Source organism: Artibeus jamaicensis, unplaced genomic scaffold (assembly GCF_021234435.1).
Source record: "Artibeus jamaicensis isolate MK-2021 breed Jamaican fruit bat unplaced genomic scaffold, CSHL_Jam_final contig_519, whole genome shotgun sequence".
NCBI lineage: Eukaryota > Metazoa > Chordata > Mammalia > Chiroptera > Phyllostomidae > Artibeus > Artibeus jamaicensis.
Genome location: NW_026521871.1, coordinates 17,021,577 through 17,040,421, shown reverse-complemented (window position 1 = coordinate 17,040,421; position 18,845 = coordinate 17,021,577). Strand labels below are relative to the sequence as shown.

The 18,845-nt window shown below is 43.6% G+C and overlaps 1 protein-coding gene across 6 annotated transcripts in view; it reads left to right on the top strand.

Moving 5' to 3' along the window:
- The window catches only part of SRGAP3 (SLIT-ROBO Rho GTPase activating protein 3), a 246,116-nt gene that overhangs the window by 27,745 nt on the left and 199,526 nt on the right, over positions 1-18,845 (top strand). The gene's annotated exons all lie outside the window — the stretch shown is intronic.

Genomic DNA, 18,845 nt, shown 5'->3' with positions numbered 1-18,845 from the left:
ATCAGCAGGTTCTTGGAAACAGCTGACCCCTTATAGCCATTCATGTCTTTCCTCTGCGCGGCTGGTGGGAAAAGGAGAGAAAATGCCTTTAGGTTACTGGGCTGAGGGGATAATTCTCAGCTGCCCATGGTTCGCACAGCCCACTCACATTGTTGTGCATTTGATCTCTCTAACAGCCCTGTGATGCAGATGGCGTTGGGGTTGTTACTGTCTCCATTTTACAGATAAGGAACTCCTCTAGACTTAGAAACACTTCCCTCAAGATGTCTACTGTAAAAAGGGCTTTCTGTTCAAATGGGTGTGGAAAGCTTTCTAGTGTGTTCTCAGGAATTCATAGCATGCCTTCCTATATTAAAGGCTCTGATAAGTCCTATAGAAGAGAAATCTATTTAACCCATTGTTTCCTGACTTCACTAACCTAGGTACTATTTTTTTCTTTATGGTACACCTATTGGCATATTCTAGATGTACACACTTTTTTTGTAAGAGATCAGCTAGTAAACATTTCAGCTGTTGTGGGCTGTATGGTCTTTGTCACAACTGATCAGCTCTGCAGTTGAATGCAAAAGCAGCCCACAATGGTAGAGAAATGAGTGGGTGTGGCTGTGTTCCAGTAAAACTGTATTCACAAAAGTGAGCTGCAGGCCAGGTTTGGGCTATAGTTTGCCAACCCCTGCTCTAGAACAAGCAATCTGCAGAACAGTCTTTGGGAGATGTTGCTTGAAATGTCCACAATGTCCCAGATAGGGACTCTACTTTCAGCTGCCTGAACAGTTGGCGTGGGTGGCAATGACTTACAGATTGTGGCACCAAGGTTGTCTCACTTAGGATGCATGACTGCTAAGTTTTGCCACAGAGATTTTTGCCAGGCTCTTGACTATAAAATCTTCTCCCCTCTTCTTCCTCCTCTTCCCCCGTCCCCTTCTCTTCTCATTACTCTCTGCTCTTTTGGAGCAACAGACCTGGGGAGGGGGCAAAATGCACCAACTGCTGCTATGTGCAATTGAAGTAATGTGTGTGTAGGTGCATGTGGGTGTTCACATACAAGTTGGTCTGAACGTGACCGTGGTATTTGTGTTATTAAGTATGAATGTGGCTAATAGATAAGTTATCTATTTAGAGGTCTCTGTTTCAGAGGACCTAATGGAAGATGCTAAAGAGATTCACTAGTGCTATTTGAATTGAAGTCTGTGGCAAGAAATCAGGAACATATTTAATCAATGTGCAAGAATTTATTAAATACCTAACATGTGCCCTTGCTTTAATTAGAACTTTTAGTTTCAAGCAACAGAAAGCAGCTGAAGAAGGTGGTAGTAAAAATGGAGCTTATGATAAACACACAAGGTGTTCTATGGAACCCAGATGGGGAAATGCAGGTGGGTCTCAGGATGGCGTGGGACCAGCAACGTGAGTGCTGGGGAGCCCTGGTTTGTTCTAGATACCAATTGCTGCACTTTCTCTCATTTTGGCTTCCCTCTACACATCTGCTTCACTCTTCTGTTTCACCAAACCGTCTATTTCTGATACTTCTACAGGACAGGTAGACAATGATTGCCCATAGCTTCCAAGTTCATGTTTCCTTTGGAGGTGATCACATGGAAAGACCTTCTCCTCTTCCTCTTCCTCTTCTTCTTCTACTCCCCTTCTCTCTCCTTCTCCTCCTCCCTCACTTCCATAATGCCGGGGAAGGGACTCTGATTGGCCCAGTCTAGGTGGCCCTTGAACCCCAGTTGCTGTGGCCATGAGGTGGGGTTAACACCCCAACTATGCCACTCAGAATTCTACTTTTCAAAGGAGAGAGTCTACTGGTGATGGATGGAGACTTGACTCTGGTGAACACACAATACAGTGTACAGATAGTGTTTTGTAGGACTGTGCCCCTGAAACCTATATCATTTTGTTAACCAGTAAATTCAATAAAAAGGAAAAAATAAAGGAGAGGATCTACTACAGGACTTATCTGGCTAGGTGCCTGCTGAGCAGGTACAAAGTGAAGTAGAATATTTTTGTCCATTGATATTTATAAGTAGTTGGAAAGTAAGACAAATCTATAGCAGTGTTGAGAATGTAAGATGCGCTACAATGTTTCATTAGAGAGTGAAGAAGATAATATAGTACAACAAGGGACTGGTTTTGCTGTACAGACATTATAAAAAGAGAGAGACAGGAAAGGCTCGTGAGATGACACCACTGGGAAGGCCTTCCAGCAGCAGATCCAGGCTCTCTCAGGGCAGGTGGGAAGCAAAATATTCTGACTAGGAGATGGATAAAGAATAGAATAATAGGTGTAAATGTGGTCTGGTTCACTAAGGTCAGGAGTGAACTTCAGAAAGCAGTAGGAAAGGCGAACATTGCTGTGGACACAGGTCATTTTGGTCTGGTAGCAGGAGGGGGCAGGTGGAGCTCCAACAAGGAGTGGCTGGAACCTAGAGCTACACCCCCTGGGACAGGAGGCTGCTGGAGAAAGACCCCCAGCTCCACACAGGTAAGGGGAAGTCCCACCTGGCAGGTGCAGTTCTGTACAAGTGAGATTGTGGGGTGTCTGACATGGGGGTATTCCCCAGTACTGGCGACTAGGCCTGGGTGACTCAGGGGCAAGACCCAGGCCCTGGGGAATCAGGCAGATACTGTTGCTGGAGGGGCGGACAAGGCAGAGCTTGAGAGAATGGGGACTGGGATACAAGGCAGAATCCCCAGCAGTCTGAAATGCACCTGAGGCCACAGCAGGACTGGCGATGAGGATGGGGTTACCGTGCTTTCTTCACACTATCTTCAACTGTCTTCTCCCCTTCTCCTCATTCAAACTTCCCTGTTCTCTCCCTGCCCCCGACACCCCTCACACTCAGAGCTCAGGTCCTCACAGCTGACAATTAGCTAATCATCTGGGGACTCCGTGATTGATATGGTTTTAGATGCCACCTCATTTTAGGGACTTTTGCATTGGTACAGAAGCCATAAATGCCTCAGACTAAAAGAATGACAGTGCCTGGGATTTTAAGACTAAGATACTAAGTGAAACATCAGAGATTCTACCTGTGCTCCTTTGTGGAGAGAAATCTTGTTTGGGAATTGAATGAGCAAATGATACCTGCTGTCCCGCAGTGAGGAGTTTACGCCCTGGACCTGAACACTTACTGAGCAGCAGGCCTGGGTCTATTACATACAACTAGGCAGTGTGTTTAGGGAGGAAAATCAGCCAGCATGGGCACCATCTGAGAACCAGTTAGTTTCAGAGGGGGCCTTGCCCTTGTGGTGGTTTGCAGCTAATACAAGTGGGTGGAAAACATGCAGAATCTGCACTCGCAAGACCAGGATTTAATTCTGGATCTACCACTCTCACCCTGTGTGAATTTATTCAGTCCTTCTGAGCTGCAGTGCCCTTCTCTATAAATGGGACCGTGGCATCTACCATGATAGCTTGTGAGCCCATCTCTGCTGCATATTAAGTGCTCAGTACAGAGGTATTAAATCCGAACAAGTCCTACTTAGAATCTCAGAATTTGCCCAAATGTGCACCCTATGCAGGAACCCCTGATAATTGTGAATCTTCTGATTGGAACTTCCAATGGTGAGAGACAGACCACTTCAGAAATCAGACTAACCCAGTGTTGGAAAGGTTAGAAAGGTATTCCTTGAATAGAATTGCAAGAAGACACCTCTGTCCTTTGAATCACCCCAGACTATGTCTAAGCTGGTTGACTCACAGTAGCATTTCCATTATTTGAAAACTGCTTTCCTGTACTCCTAAGTAAGGGATGGGGCATAGTTTGTATCTGATGTGCCAGCTGTGATGGCTTGCTACTGGCTGCTGGAGAGCTGTGTTGAGGATGATTCTGAGGCTGTGGTCCAGGAATGGTAGGAGAAAACAGCATGTCTGCCATGAGCTGGGGTGGGGGCGGCATTGTGGTAATATGTGCAAGGCATTTGTTTCTCTGCTGAGCCTTCTCAGGATTAGATTCTTCTGTTGTGCTTTAAATGACTTGTTCTCTCACCCTCTGGTCTCTTTTTCCTGCCACATTTCAGCTTATCAACATTTTAAAAAGCCATCTGGTTGCCACATCTTCCACCTAATTCATTTTGATGGCGGATTTAACCAATCTGGCTAGCCGGGTTGGGGTCTCTCGTAGAAAAGTGTTTTCTGGAAAATCTTTCTAAGTAGATGAGGACCACTTTTGAGTCTGCAGTCCACTGATAAACCTTCCAAATTATTAATATCTCTTAAAAGCTGGAGCCCAAACTAAGCACCACCTTTCAGAAGTACTCTGGCAAATACGGGGGCCAATGAGGCTAATCATACATCACTTGATCTTGTTAATGCAGCTTAAAGTTGTATCAGCTTTTTCCCTGTGGTGGTAAAGCTGTAGCTCAGAGACTCTGTTCCCGATTCCAAGGGGTAGAAGGAGAGGGAGGATGGAGCCAGGTGGCTGCAGTTGGGGAAGGCGGGGGGAGGGGGGGTGGGTGGGTTGGGAGAAGGAAGGAAGGGCAGGAGAGCCTGAGCTCATCAGGGCATCTCTCCTCCTGCCCCTACTGTTCTGTCTCCCTGTGCTGTGTCCCCTTCTCACATGGGTAGTGACCATTGGCACATGGCTCACTGTAGGGGAAGAACTTCAGCTTAGGCTAGGGTACTGCCCTGCTGCCTCTTTTCCACCATCATGTTCTCTGAGGCCCTGGTCCCCTCCCCACCTCTGTAACTCTCATGGTTGTTTGGCTTCAACCAGACTGGCACCTGCAATCAGCACAGTGAGGTCCAAGGCCACGAGTCACCTCTGTTCCAAAGAGGTTATCTGTTCTAAAGGTCCCTGGACCATGGGCCAGTCCTTGAAGTGTCCCCAGCCTGAAGCCACACGAGAAAAATAAGGACAATACAGAGATTTTCTCTTAAAGCTAATCATATATAAAAACCTACTATTTATTCTAAATTATGTTCTTCCTTTGTGGGGTGTATGCGTATGAGAAAGAGAGAGAGAAAAAATTATCCTTTCTTAATTGGGGTAGTTTTTCCCCTCTGATACCCTTAGTAATAAATGTTGGCCACTCTTCGTAGACACACCCCCTCACTTTTGGGGGCGGTTTAATTTTTTGGACTGAAAAAAACCACAGTCTTGTTCCAGGTGAGGGCCATCAGGATGCCCCACATGCCTCCTGGGTGGATGTGGAAGACCCAGCCTGGCGGTGAGGCACAGGATTGGGCCGTGGGTGACTCCTTCAGTAGTCTAAATCTCCCACAGCCCAGTTTATTTTAAAGGTGACATTGTTTTCATTTAGGCCCTGGGTCTGGGGTATAATTTTAGGAGAGTACATTTTGGACTTGGGGGGCTCCATCAACAGTTTTTAGCATGGCTCCGGCAAGTGACTGAGCCCCTTAGTGCTTCAGTTTCTTTATTTTTTCTTTAATTATTTTATTGTTGTTCAATTACAGTTGTCTGCATTCCACCGCCCACTCCCCCCACCCCCATTTCTTGATCAGTTATGGGAACAGCTGTGTCTTTCTACTCAGGTTGTTATAAATTTTGTTCATGACCGTGTTTAGCTGCTAGGACCCATCAAATGCTAGATTACTGTAGTCACTACTGATAACATTGAGCTCTCATTTGTCAGGGTTTCTACTCTATGGACATCCACCGTTTGAAGGGTTGGAGAGGATTCAGAGAAGTGATGCAGAAGTGATGGGGTGGGGGTGTCGCACATCCTGGCCCCTCCCTGCTAAATGCTGGTAGTGCTCCCCAGTTACTTGACATACCTCACAAATTTTGCATTCCCCTTGAGGGATGGCCCTGTCTCCAGAGGAGAGCTACCTGCTGTGTGCTTTGGAATAGTCTGAGGCTGTCACAAGGTATGGAAAAGCGAAGGCTGTAGAGAATGGCCAGGTGGGCTGATCTTCCTGACCTGTGCATGTTAACAGTTGGGGTTTGGGTCCTCTGAGTGTTGAGCAACGGAGGAGCTTGGTGTCACCGAAGGGACACAACACTGCAGGCTGGGGCCCTGCACTCAAGCTCCAACTTTCCTAGTAACCAGCTGGGGGATCTTGAGAAAATCTCTTCCCTTCTCTTGGTCTCACCTATAAAATGAAGGATTTGGAGAGGATGGTTCTTTTCATCTCTCTGCAGCCCCAAGATTTGAAGGGAAAATGCTTTACATATGAGGGAGACCAAAGGAAGAACTTCCTACCTGTTGTGTTTATGAAGATGGAGAACTAGGCCTGACTGCTTACCTCTGTTTTTTTTTAAAATAAATATATTTTTTAAATAAATATTTTATTTATTTATTTGTAGAGAGAGGGGCAGGAAGGGAGAAAGAAAAGGAGAGAAATATTGATGTGTGAGAGAAACATCCATTGGTTGCCTTTCTCACACCCCCAACTGGGGACCTGGCCGGCAACCCAGGCATGTGCCATGACTGGCAATCTTTGGTCACAAAAGGATTCAGTTGGGGAAGGACCTGGATCCACTGAGGACACTCGATCCACTGAGCCACACCAGTCACGGCACCCATGTTTTTTTAAAGAGTTTTTATTATATTTTTTTCCATTACCATTTAGTTTCTTCTACCTCCACCCTCACAATCACCACACTGTTGTCTGTGTCCACGAGTCCTTTTTCCTTTTCGCTCAGTCCTTCCACCCCCTAGCCCCCCGGCCCCCACTTAGCTGTCAGCCTGCTCTCTGTCTGAGTCTGTCTCTGTTGTGCTTGTCAGTTTACTTTGTTCTTTAGAGACCACATACGAGTGAAATCATGATATTTGTCTTTCTTTGACTGGCTAATTTCACTTAGCATATGTTCTCTATGTCCATCCATACTGTTAAAAGGGTAAAATTTTTTTTAATGGCTGAGTAGTATTCCATTGCATAAATGTCGCATAGTTGTTTTATCCACTCATCTACTGATGGACACTTGGGCTGCTTCCATATCTTGGCAATTGTAAATAATGCTGCAAAGAACACAGGAGTGCTTATGTTCTTTTGACAAAATTAGTGTTTTGGGTTCCTTTGGATATGTTCCCAGAAGTGGGATCTCTGGGTCAAAAGGCAGATCCATTTTTAATTTTTTGAGCTATCTCCGTACTGTTTTCCACAGTGTCTGCACCAATCTGCATTCCCACCAACAGCACAAAAAACCTTTCTCCACATCCTCACCAGCACTTGTTTGTTGACTTATTGATGATAGCCATTCTGACAGGTGTGAGATGGTATCTCACTGTGGCTTTAATTTGCATTTCTCTGATAATTAGTGAGTTGAGCATCTTTTCATATGTCTATGGGCCATCTGTCTGTCTTTTTTGGAGAAGTGTCTATTCAGGTCCTCTGCCCATTTTTTTATTGGGTTTGTTTGCTTGCATTTGTTTAGTTTGGAAAAGATGAAATATGGTAATGAAGCTGGGATTGGAAGAACAGACCTGCTGAAATTGCTTCCTAAAACGTTTTGTACTCTTTATCTTATTTGTTTGTTTAAATTAGGCTCATTTTTTGAATATGTACTATAGAGACACATATAAAGCATTTTAAATAGGGTAGAAATCAAATTTTCTTCCCACCCACCTAGCTCCCCTTCCCCAAAGTCCACTTCAGTTTATCCTTCTGGAGAAATTTTACTCTTATATTCTTGGACCTAGGACTGAGAAGAAAGTTTTAAACATGCCTGAGTTTTCATGCCTTTAACTTTCTGGTCTGAAGGGTGAGAAATTTGATCCTCCTGTAGCATGTGGTTAGTTTCCTACAATGAATTTTCCCTATTAGTCATAGTTTCTTTTTGCCAGTCTTGGGTAGAGATGCAGTATTTTCATCCTTCATTTGAATCAGGGAATTCTATATGAACAGATCAAACTTGAGGTATGACATCTGGACACTTTGCAACTTCTCCATCTGTGGATTTCAGAGAGGGCTCATTTTACATAATTGTCTATTTTGATGATTTCCAAAAATGGTTTCATAGCCTTATACTTTCTTTGTCTTGGAGCTTAACAATCTTGCCAGTAACTGCTTTGTTCTTATTCTGGTGTTGTAAAGTTTTTGCTCAGTGAGTGGGAAGCACTGTTGGATATTAACCACATATTGAGGGGAGACCTCTGGACTCGGAGAGAGAAAACCTGGACTTGAGTGCAAATTAAACTTCCTCCCTGTTGTTGATCTTCGGTGAGCCGCTCGGCCCCTCAGAACCTCTGTTTTCCTCACCTGTAAAATGTAGGCGGAGCTATCTGCCCTATAGGGCTGTTTTTTTTAAGGTTAAATGAGATAATGAATGTCAGTATACTTGGCAAACCTAGAGCCTTACAATGATAATTACTCTAATTCTTTACAAAAGTATTTTTTAAAGCTTGTGTTATGTTCTAGATACCAGATCTAGAGAGGTAACTAAGCTTATATTCTGGTGTGTGTGTGGGTAATACGGGGGAGGGTACGGGAAGGTAGGGAGATTGGCAATAAAAAGATTAATAAGCAAGATAAATTCAGATAGTGTTTTTACCATTACAAAGAAAATAAAGCATATTAGTGGAATAGAGAATAAGGGCGGGGTGGGCGGGGGCTGGTGTTCCCGATAAAAGATCAGGAAAAGCCACTTTGGGCTGTCATCTGAATGCCATCTGAAAAGCTGGGGAACGGAATCCAGGACTGGGACTCAGCAAGTTCAAAGGCTGTGGGGCACGATCAACAACATTGGAGAATTAAAAAAAGAAAGAGGAAGGGACTGTAAAACATAGGTATGGCAGGAACAAAGTAAGACAGACAATGTCACAAGAATTGGTGAGAGAGGTTGGCAAAAACAGGGTCATAAAGGGCCTTGGGGACCATACTAAGAGCTTATATTTTATTCTATGTGCCTTGACAGATGTTAAGCAAGGAGTGATGTGATCAATTTCTCCTTTGGTAAGATCTTTCCTCCTAGAATGTGGAAAATAAATTGTTGGTAGGCAAAGAGAAAGCAGTGAGATCAGTTAGGGGCCATTGCAGCAGTCATGAGGGGTGGGTTAAAGCGGGGTTGAGGCAGTGGGTAGGGGGGGATGATGCCTGCTCACCGGGAGCAGCACAGATAAAATCATCCTCTAGGTATTTGGGTGTGAAGCTCAGTAACTGTTTTTATATGGTATAAAGGTATAAAGTAGGCTGTTCTGTCGTTTGCTCTCTCCCATCTATCTGCTCTGCTCTCTGTTAGAAGTATGGAGGGGTTGGAATGAGCAAGGGGATATCTGTATTTCTTTTTCAGATGGTCAGGGTTTCAGATTACATGGCCCTGTAATTAGTCAACAACTATTTATTGACTATTGGAAGATTCTTCTAGGCCTGAGGTTTTCATTTCAGGTCAGCCTTTCCTGTGGACAAACTGGGCATTTTCCCAGAAGCCTGGCAAGAAATAGTCTATGTGATTTGCAATTTTCAGTGGACACAAGGAGCAGCAGGAACACCAACACAGGGCCACCAACAGGGCAGGTGCAGGTTGCCCCCTATACAAGGGCACCTGGCTGAGAGGTGGGGCCTGAAGCCCAATCCAAGCTCTGCTCACCAAGCATTTGCTCTGGTGTGGAGCTGTATCAGCAGGGAGAAAGGGCTGTCTTTTTGTAACTGGCACAAAGGCACCATCTGGATTAGCAGTAACCCTTTCCAAACCCTTGGGATTTCTGCTTTGTGGCCTAATTTCCAGGGTCTGTCTTTACCTTCTCTGTTCCAGTCAATCAGCATTTGTTCTAACAAATATTTATTGAGTACATACTTTGTATCAGCCAGCACTGGGTGTACACATGTACACATGAACTCATGTGCTTCTTGCTTTCATGCAGCTTATAGTCTAGTGGAGGTCATTCCATCTTTCTTTCATCATGGCATCCAAAGAGCTTACTTTTGGGGAAGCCTGAGCTGATCTAAGCCCCTGTTCTCCAAGATGTGAGTTGTTGGCACCTGACTTGAAAATCACTCTTGAGGTTGGGAAAATAATGACCATCAGCCACACACACCTGCACCTCAGTCCAGACCTTCAGGGAGACGGGACCAGTGAGGCTCTGGAGTATTATCAGCTCAGCTGCTTCATTTACCTCCGATTAGGAGAAGAGAAAAAACTGGCACTATGGTTTCCATTGGAAGAGGGTAAGATTTATCCTTGGCACTTAGAGTTTTCATAAAAATGCTGTTTTAAAAAGTGCACATTTCCATATGTTTATTATACTTCAGTAAATAGTTAAAAAATACTACTTAAGTTTGTTGAGCTACCAGGGTCTGAGCTTGGAGAATCCAAGAGAGGGAGGTGGCCTGGGCACATGGGGCGGCCTTCCTGGGGTCTCTCTGTCTTGACAGGGTCCTCGGGCTCTTGACCCCATTCTTCAGAGTGATGAATAATCAGATTATTTTATTAGCCTTTGAGGAATCCTTTTTTTTTTTTTGCCAGGGAAACTCATAAGAAATTGCTTTATAAGCCATGGTATTCCTAGACAGTTTAACACTGAGGGAGACACCTCTACAGGGCGTTCATTCTCCCCAGCTCCAAGGTGGCTGGGAAACAGAATTAGTCATAGTTTGCATGGAATGAGAGGAGGACAGGGCTGGGTGGTTTTCAGACTTCTTTCCAGGCTGTGGTGGAGCCAGGAGAATGAGAGATTCCATACATCTTGTAACCAGATGTGGCATCTTTAACCAAGACTGAGCAGTATCAACAAAACAGAGTTAATTTTAAGCAACACTCCTTGAACTATTTATTTTAATATTTGCATTGTGCGGTTTTTTAAAGATTTATTTATTTATTCATTTTTAGAGGGGAAGGGAAGGAAAGAGGGAGAGAAATATCAATGTATGGTTGCCTCTCGTGCATTCCCTGCTGGGAACTGGCCTGCAACCCAGGCATGTGCCCTGACTGGGAATCGAACCACGATCCTTTGGTTTGCAGGCCCGTGCTCAATCCACTGAGCTACACCAGCCAGGGCTGCATTGTGTTTTTTAAATTATAAAAGTAATGCCCACTCCCCCGCAATGTTTTAAGGAAATGTTCAAACATGTAGCAAAAGTGTCTAATTTAAAAAATCAGATATGTTCTGAAGTATATCATAAGGTAAGTAGAAGTTCTCATAATCCTGCCTCCTGGAAAGAACATCATTGTTACCTGCTTCGTATCTGTTTCTCTGGAGATTTTCTATATGTGTACACTAACATATATTAATATCATTATGATTGCCTTAATAATCATATATATCATTTGTACTATTTTGCTTCTCTTTAAAAAATTTACAGGTTATATTGGAAATGTTTGCATGTGAGAATTTATTGATCACATTCTGTTTTACTGAAGTATAAATCATGTGCCATGACATTCACTTCTTTTAAGTGTACAATTCATTGACTTTTTAGCAAATTTTCAGAATTGTGCAACTGATGCTATACTCCAATTTTCAAACATTTTCATCACCCCTAGAGATCCCTGTGCCCACTGTAGTCACTCCCCATCCTCATCTCTATCACCAGGCAACCACTTACTCTATTTTCTGCCTTTGCAGATTTGCCTTTTATGGGCTTGCATTTAAATGAAATCGTAAATATGTTTTTGTGTGTGTCTAGCTTCTTTTAATGAGTATAATGCTTTCACGTTCATTTATGTTGTAGCATGTAACAGACCTTTTTCCTTTTCAGTAGTATTCCATTTTATGGTATACTGTTTGTTTATCAGCTTATGGATATTTGGCTTGTTTCCAGTTTTTGCTGTTATGAATAATGCGGCTGCAAACATTTGTGTACAAACGTCTGTGTGGATCCACATTCCATTCTTTTTGAGTGCCCCTGCAGAGTTCCATTCTATGGCCAGCCTCACTGGTGGCCACTTACTTGGCTTTTGATTTTTTGATGAATAAATAATACTGTATTTAACATCCTTGTACATCCAGACAGATGCTCCTTGGCTTACGATGGGCTTATGTCCCCAAAATCCATTGTAAATTGAAAATATCCTAATTTGAAAATATATTTAGTATGCCTCATATAATAAACATCATAGATTAGCCTAGCCTACCTTAAACTTGCTCAGAACACATGCATTTGTCTACATTTGGGTAAAAGCATCTCGCTGCTGCTGCCCACTATTATGAGAGAGTATCACACCTCATATCGCTAGCCTAGGAAAAGAGCAAAAATCGAAGTCTGAAGTATGGTTTCTACTGAATGCGTATCAGTCTTGCACCATCATAAAATAGAAAAAAATAGTTTAGTTGCATAACTGTGAGCCAGGGACTATCTGTATATCTTTGTGCATATGGGTGAATGTTTTTGAAGGATATATATTTAGAAGGGGAAGTCTGAGTCAACAGATGTAAACATTTGAAATTTCAATAGCTACTGTCAAATTATCTCCTAAGAGAAGCTGCACCAGTTTATACCTCCCACGCCCAGCAGTGCACATGAGTGACTGTTTTCCCACGTACTCATCAATGTGAGAAGTAATATAATACTTTCTAATCTCATAAGTGAAAAATGTCTCACTGTCATTTTTACTTGGTATTTCTTTCGTTATCAGAGAGGCCGTTGACCATTTGTATGTTCATTTCTTTTTCTAAAATATATTTTATTGATTATGCTATTACAGTTGTCCCATTTCCCCTACTTCATTCCCCTCCACCCTGCACACCCCTCCCACCCATATTCCCCCCTTTAGTTTATGTCCATGTGTCATAAGTCCTTTAGCTTCTACATTTCCCATACTGTCTATTTTCTATTTACTATCTATGCTACTTATTCTCTGTACCTTCTTCCCCTCTATCTTTCTCACACTCCCCTGTTGCTAACCCTCCATGTGATCTCCATTTCTGTGGTTCTGTTCCTATTCTAGTTGTTTGCTTAGTTTGCTTTTGTTTTAGGTGTGGTTGTTAATAACAGTGAGTTTGCTGTTTTTTTTTTTACTGTTTATATTTTTTATCTCCTCCTTTTTCTTAGATAAATTCCTTTAACATTTCCTAATAAGGGCTTGGTGATGATGAACTCCTTTAACTTGACCTTATCTGAGAAGCACTTTATCTGCCCTTCCATTCTAAATGAAAGCTTTGCTGGATGGAGCAATCTTGGGTGTAGGTCCTGGCCTATCATGACTTGGGATACTTCTCTCCAGCCCCTTCTTGCCTGTAAGGTCTCTTTTGAGAAATCAGCTGACAGTCTGATGGGAACTCCTTTGTAGGTGACTGTCCCCTTATCTCTTGCTGCTTCTAGGATTCTCTCCTTCATTTTAATCTTGGCTAATATAATTATGATGTGCCTTGGTGTGTTCCTCCTTAGGTCCAACTTCTTTGGGACTCTCTGAGTTTTCTGGGATTCCTGGAAGTCTATTTCCTTTGCCAGATTGGGAAAGTTCTTCTTCATTATTTGTTCAAATAAGTTTTCCACTAGTTGCTTTTCCTCTTCCCCTTCTGGTATCCCTATAATTTGGATGTTGGAATGTTTAAAGATGTCCTGGAGGTTCCTCAGCCTCTCCTCATTTTTTTGAATTCTTGTTTCTTCATTCTTTTCTGTTTGGTTGTTTCTTTCTTCCTCCTGGTCCACTTCCTTGATTTGAGTCCCAGTTTTCTTTCTGTCACTATTGGTTCCCTGTGCATTTTCCTTCATTTCACTTAGTGTAGCCTTCATTTTTTCATCTAATTTGTGACCAAAATCAACCCTTTCTGTGAACATCCTGATCACCAGTGCTTTGAACCATGCATCTGATAGGTTGGCTATCTCTTGGTCTCTTAAAAGTATTGGCTGTGGGGCTTTGATTTGTTCTTGCGTTTGAGCCATTTTTTGGGGGGCGGTCAGGTCAATCCTGTTAAGTAGTGAGGGGTGGGGCCTTAGGTGTTCACCAGGGCAGGGCCACCCAGTCACTGGGTTGTGACGCCCTATGTGAGGGAGGGGTCAGAGAGGGAACAATGGCTTTTGCTCTGCTCTCTCTCAGATTTCAGTCCCTTCTGCTGCTTCCCACAAGCAAATTGGGCTCTTCTGGTGCTGGTTCCCAGGTGGGTGGGCTTGTGTATGTTCTAGGACACTGTGGGTGTCTCCCAGGAACTCTCCTATGAGGTTGGGAGTCTTTCCCAGCACCTCAACCCCCACAAGTGTTTTCAACTGATGCTTTAAGGCTTTATTTCCTGGATTTGGGGCCCTGGGTTGTGTGGTCTGTCTCGCTCCCCGTTTTCGTCTGGTTATCTGCCCACGAATGTGTGAACTCGGTCAACCAACCACTTTGCGTGCCTCACTGGGTCTGCTCATTGCCTCCCTGCACTGGGGGTCTGCCATCCACCTCCTGCATGCCCAGGTCCACCAGCCACCACTTTTTCCTACTCCAATCCCTCTCCCTCAGCCGATAACTCTGCCCTCTGACTAGTCTGAATGAATGGTTGTTGGGCTTATGTACAGTCAGTTTTCTGTCAGTTCTGGTTGTTTTTTTGTTTCTGAATTTTTGTTGTCTTTAATTTTGGTTGTGCAAGGAGGCACAGTGTGTCTACCTATGCTTCCATCTTGGCCGGAAGTTTTGTATGTTCATTTCTTAATTTTCTGTTGGATTGTTTATCTTTTCCTATGGCTTCAAAATAACTCCTTGTATTTTAGAAAATTATCTCTTTGCTCATAAAAGGTACTGCAAGTTTTGCATTCCTTGGCTTATCCTTTTCATTTTCCCTTCAAAACTCTTCTCATGGCAGTTGTGCTATACAGATGCTTTATATTTTTAAGTAATCATATCTGTTAGGTAGAACAAGCATTTTATAAGTGTCACTTAAATATTTATTATAGCCCCACAAGAAGGTGAGGAGGGTAAAATATTGATGGGGGAGAAGGCTGAGGAATGTTATTTGTGTTTCATCTACCAAACATCTGGATGGTTAAGAGATTTTTTTCAAACTTTTATTTAGCTGTTTTGGTGTCATATAAGCAGTCTCCATATATTAGTGCAAAACCTGAGAACTAGGTATTTTTTGCCTTCAGCCTCTTGTTAATGATAGTTATGACACCTGACATGAACTCTGTGCCATTTGTTCCCATTAATCCTTGTAATCACTCTATGAGGTACATGCAGTTACTTCCCCATGGGAAAAAACACAGCCATCTTCAAGTAACTTGCTCAAAGTCATACAGTGAGCAGATGCTGTGGCTGGGACCCATCCTTCCTTCCTGAAGCATTTGGTGAGTTGACCAACAAGGGGATGCCTCAGGAGGGCTTCAAAAGGTGTGAAGATCCTCAGGAAGGTGACTTGAGCATGGCTGGCAAGACCTGTGAGTTCCAGTCTTAACCTCCCTAAACTCTTCGCTTTTCTTTCAATGAGGAGAGAAGGCATGCTTTTGCAGCAGAGTCTGGGGAGTGGGGCATGGAGAGTGGAGAGTCCCTGAGACACTCCGGGTTTTCTGTTTGCTACATGGCAGATATGAGCTGGTTGTTGACAATTAGAACCTGGCCCAGTGGAGGGAGATTGGTTTAGTTGGAGAAGAGAGGTACTTCAGGCCCCAGCTCTGAAGTCAAAATGGTTTCTAGGTGAGTTTTTTTTCTGTCTGGGCTGTCTATACCATGGGTGTTAAAGCAGGCTAACCTGGATAGGATGGGGGATAGTGAAGACCTAGAAAGGATATGGTTAAAATCCATAGAAATCTGGGAATCCAGGAAAGGGTGGACGTAAGCTTGCTCATTTAGTTAGCTACCCAGGAAGCCTAGGGTGCCAGTGACAACTGTAGGAGAGGGACAAAGATGAATCAGCTATGGGGTCTGCTGTCGGGGAACTCACTGTCTGAGGAAGGAAATGGATCTGTTCAGACCGTACTGGAAGTAAGATAGAGGTGGTAACAGGAGAGGTTCAGACAGAGCTGGGATGTACAGCAGAAGGAGCACAGACTTGGCAGCAAACTAGACCTGGCCTTGAATTATGTCCTGCGGTTATGACAGCAAAAGTATCATTTGTCGAACACTTACTAAGTGTGTTGTCTGGTATGGTAGACGAGGAGGCCTCCTTCAGGATTGAAAGATTTATCCCTAGTCCTGGGGGAACTATTGGCTGCACAGAGCTGCCTTACCCAAGGTGACAGCCTTTGACAGCCTTGGGGTAAAAGCCCAGCCCCTTCTCCCAAACCTAGGGTAACTACAAAGGGCCCTCTTGGCTTCAGCACCTTCACTGGGACTGTGCTGTGGCCAGCACCTCACCCTAAAAAAACTCCTGTGTGATGATTTCTATCTCAGAGTTTTCTTCCCAGAGAGCCCAATCCATGACATGTGGCTGATCTGACTGTGACCTAATGTTAGGTCCCTGGGGTGGGATTACTTTATTTTAAATGTGAAGTCATTGACACTTAGGGAGATAGAAGGGCTTGCCCATTGGCAGTAGGTGGCAGATCTCAGGTTCAAACCAAGTCTAGTTGTGCCCAAAGCACACCTTTCTATACTGCCACCCTGTAGGTGTGTTACTTTGAGCAGTGACCATGGCGTTATAAAATCAGATTGCTGGAAGGGAACTCAAAGTTTACATGGCTACAGCTCCCATTTATTAATCTTGGAACTGAGTTTCTTCAATCCAGCACTGAAAGTCTTACAGCCCGGGCACCCGTGTGCTTGCTGGTGAACCAGGGTGGTGGGTCACCCTGTGTGAGAATTGACTGAAGCGCTCAGTGAACCTGACCATTCAGTTACTTATTCAACAAGTGTTCATTGTGTGTCTGCTCTGTGCCAGGTTCCACTTTAGGGACAAAGCAGAGTCTCTGCCCTCATGGACTTGCCTTTCAGCAGGGGGAGGCAACAGAAATGCAATAGACAATTAAGTACATATTATAATGTCAAGCAGTGATAGTGGCCATGATGGAAAAGGGAGAATAGGGGAACGGGCTGAGGGCGAGGAAATGCCGTGTTTTAGAGACAGGGAACAAAGAACACTCTGGCAAAAGACCTGAATGAAGGAGGAACTGGCCACACAGATGATGGTGGCAGTGCCTTCCAGGAGGGAGGAATGGCACGCGCCAAGGCCCTGGACATTCGCAGGTTTGAGAAAGATGAAGGAGGTGGGTGGAAGGGGTGAGATGGGCCAAGGAAGATGAGATTGGAGAGGTATCAAGGGGCCATAATCCTGCAGGGCCTGGGGGCTAGGAATAAAGAATTTGCATTTTATTGGAACTTGGTTTGCAGAAGGTAAGTGGCATGATCAAGTTTATATTTCAAAGGGGGTTCTGTGACTGTTGTCTTGAGGAATAGATGGCAACAAATGTCATTTCCATTACCTTTCTGGATTATTTCTATTTCTATTTTTATTTGAGGACACCAGAGGGGTTTCATAGTGGACATCCTATTTAAGAGCACAGTCTTGGGAATCAGACTCCCTAAGTTCAAATCCTGTCTCCATCACTCATTATCCATGGGACCTTGAACTATTTGCTTAATGTGTTTAAGCCTCAGCTTTTCCCATCAATAACACAAAGGTAATAAAACACCTACTTTATGAAGTGGGTTTGTTGTGAGGATGAAATGTGGTAATGCTCACAGAGTTTGGGGAACACCCACATTTTTATAGCCGATTTTTTATCATAGTAAAATGTAACCTAAAATTTACCATATTCTCAAGTGTACGGTTCAGTGGCCTTAAGTACATTCACACTGTTGTGCAGTGATCACCAGCACCGACCTCCAGAGCTTTTTCCATTTTCTAAACTGAAGCTCAATATCTTTTAAACACGAACTCCCCATTCCCCTCCCCTGACTCCCACCACAGCCCGTGGCAGCCATCATTCTGTTTTCCGTCTCTGAGTCTGACTGCTCCAGGGACCAGTGAAATCACACAGCGTTTGTGTTTTTGTGACTGGCTTAATGTTCTATAGGTTCCTGTAGTATGTATCAGATTTTCCTCCCTTTCAAAAGTTAAATAATATTCCACTGTATGTATATACCACATTTCATTTATGCATTCATCTGTAATGGACATTTGCGTTTCTTTCACCTCTGGCTGTTGTGAATAATGCCCCAGTGTTTTGTGAGTGCTGGATTTATCTTTGCCATATGTGGTAAGTGTGGGGAAATGACCAGGAGGCAGGAGATGTAGATTCTAGATTTATGGGAGGCCAGTGCATTCAGTATGAGCCTCAACTCTCTCATCTATGAAATGGTGAGGCTAACGCCTACTGCAGAGGGCTCGTTGAAAAGATCAGTTAGATACATTCTGCAAACTTTAGAGCTATGCTGCCTGATACTGTAACCACCACCCACGTGTGACTGCTGAGCATTCAAAATGTGGTTAGCCTGAGAAATAACAAGTGTGGGAGAGAATATGGAGAAAAGGGACCCCTTTCGTACTTTTGGTAGGAATGCCGATTGGTGCAGTCAGTATGGAAAACAGTTTTGAGGTTCATCAAAAATTTAAAAATAAAACTAGCACATGATTCTGCAAATCCCCTTCTCAGTATTTATTAAAAAATGTGAAAACATTAATTCATAAAGGTAGATGAGGTGTGTTCAGAAAAGTACAACCATTGTTTATACAATGAGAATGATTTGTTCAACATCAGTGTACTTTGGCAGCCAAGGAGAGTGGACTGGAATGTGCATGTGAACAATGATGACTTCACTGTACTGGTCTGTGGGGATGGGGGGTAGATGCCATTGAGTGAGCATGTGTACTGTGTGGCTATCGCATTCAAAATGACTGAGAAAGTAGAGCAATGAATCTGCATTGAAATTTGCATTAAGCTTGAATATTCCTCCATGGAAACTATTCAGATGATTCAGAAGGCATCAGCTATGGACAACTGATAATTGGCAGCTTCATCACGACGATGCATCTGCTCACATGCCACATCTTGTGCAGAGTTCTTTGGTGAAACATCAAATCACCCAGGTGACTCAGCCTCCCTGTAGCCCAGATTTGGTGCCCTGCAACTTCTGGCTTTTCCCAAAACT